The following is a 2,452-nucleotide window of genomic DNA, read 5'->3' as shown; positions in this document are numbered from 1 at the left end:
CTCTCTCTCTCTCTCTCTCTCTCTCTCTCTCTCTCTCTCTCTCTCTCTCTCTCTCTCGACTTTGATATTGAATTACAAATCAAAATTTTATAAATATTCTTATGTCAAGATAATAAAACACCTTTTTAAAAGAATTGACTTCTAATCGTTCTATTGCCGGTATTCATAGTCGATTTTTATTTTAAGACCGTCCTAAGTAATGTCTTAAGTCACTAATATGGCTCTCTGATTAGTGATTTCTTAAAACTGTACTGGAGTCTTGAATATAAGATTTGATTATGAATATATTATTGAATGATGAGAGGTATGTACAAAAAATCATTTTTAATAAAATTTTTATAATTTTAAAATTATTTTATAACAGTGCATTTAGATTTTTTTCGAAACATTATTTTTTTAAATTATCTTTCCTATTCATTATTTGTGAGAATTTTAGAACTTTTTAATATACAGAATTAAATTTGTTTTTTAATAAATTTTTTATCTTTATTTATTAATTATTATTAAACAATTAAACATTACTATATTTTGAAATATATATGTATATACATCACGGAGTTAATATTATTTTATAAAGAGAGAGAGAATTAGTTATATGTATAGATGATACACTAATTATCCTGTTAGATTTACGCTAAGAAGGAATATTATACAATAATGCCGTATAAAATTATCTAAATAAAAATAAATCATTTAAATTACAGGAAATAACTGCCATTTTTTTGATAAATATGTGAACTTAAATTACTTGAAATAATTTGAACTTTGCACGTACATAACATATTTGAAAAAGTGCAATGTAATTGACAATGATTAACACACTAATTGCAATCTAATCTAGTATATATACGTGATAGCGCTATTTTTTTGCTATTGTTTATTCTTGCTTTAACCTTGGAACAATTAATACAAAATTTGTTACTATCGCAATTTCTATATTTATGTGATAAACAACAGTGTTGTTAATTAAGACTACTAATATTATGAAATTGGATATAATTATAAGTGATTATATAATATAATAAAGATCATAAGAATTTTCAGTTTTTTCATATGCTATCTCTTTTAATAAACTTATTGATATTTTTATATAACACACATTATAAATACTTTTTAAAATTTGTTAATGTGGTTTAATACTTCTAGAATACAGATTTACTTTATTTAAATATTCATCATAAGTTTAGTTAAAAAAGTAATTTTTGTTAATTAAATTAATATTAGACTTTACGTCTAATATTTAATCTTCCCTATTTCAAGCATTTACAAATGTTAAACTGTTAGAAAGATTAATTGTAATTTATAAATTACATAATGCACATATATAAAAAAAATACGCGCGCGCGCGCGTGTGTGTATGTGTAATGTGTATAGAATGGGCCAAAAATATAGATATAATAAAAGATCTCATAAAAGCATTTTTAAGAAAAATGTTTCATACAAAAGATGTAGAGTTTGAACAATGCATCAAATAGCAAAACTTATTTGAGTATAAATATGGAGGAACTTTAAAGTGTATTTAATGGAAACTCTCAATCATTATTCTTGTAGCTGATATTAAGATCTTTTGAAAATATATAATGAAACTTTTTTTATTAACGGGGGGGTTAGATTTGATACAAATACAGTTTTGATGAATTATTGGTAAAATTTCACAGACATAACGTAACAGAGAGATGCAAAATATTATTATAGGGAAAATCCAGAAATTAATATAAATTACGAATCACAAGGGACGAGTTTTGCTTTGGCAACTTCTTTTTGGTATCAGAATGGTTAAAGTATTGGATTGGTAACCCAATATATGCTCTGCACGTGTGGGTTTAAAACTCATCCTCGTCTGCTTTTTGGCTCGCGATAGATTTTCTCCGAGGGATTCTCTCCTCCTATCCGAAGTTACTACACGATAATTTGTCCAGAAGTACATTAGGGAAATTTGTATAATTTTGTACAGTTCCTCTAATGTACTTTTGTGTAATAAATTAACACATGTTGCTCTGGACAGGACAGACTATTGTGAACCAACAAAAAGCGAACGACGAGGATGGGATTCGAACCCATGCGTGCAGAGCACATTGGATTAGCAGTCCAACGCCTTAACCACTCGGCCACCTCGTCTGGTGTCAAAAAGAAATGCGCTTGTCAAAGCAACTTGTCCATTGTAATATCATACATAACTGAAATTATATAAATAATGAATGTAAATAAGGTTTTTACAACAAATGCTGCCCTGAATCTGAAAGTATATTAATTTAAGAATTAATTTATATATTAAAAACTTTATTTTTTAATTTAAGAATTTAATTTATATATGTATAATAAATTTATATTATATATATTTTGCTTTTACTTTTAATATTTTATGCATAATTAATAGGCATATTGCATTGTTAAAATAAATTAATGTAAATTTAAATTATTTTATGAAGATAATTCATAACATACACGCGCG

At 25.9% G+C, this 2,452-nt stretch overlaps 1 non-coding gene across 1 annotated transcript; it reads right to left on the bottom strand.

Moving 5' to 3' along the window:
* Positions 1 to 2,036: 2,036 nt before the first annotated feature.
* On the bottom strand, positions 2,037 to 2,118 carry Trnas-gcu. Its single transcript has one exon. It is a non-coding gene; the product is annotated as a tRNA-Ser (tRNA).
* Between the last annotated feature and the right edge of the window lie 334 nt (positions 2,119 to 2,452).

The sequence above is a fragment of the Atta colombica genome, unplaced genomic scaffold (assembly GCF_001594045.1).
Source record: "Atta colombica isolate Treedump-2 unplaced genomic scaffold, Acol1.0 scaffold210, whole genome shotgun sequence".
Lineage (NCBI taxonomy): Eukaryota > Metazoa > Arthropoda > Insecta > Hymenoptera > Formicidae > Atta > Atta colombica.
The sequence above is the reverse complement of the archived record's forward strand: the minus strand, read 5'-3'. Positions and strand labels throughout refer to the sequence as shown.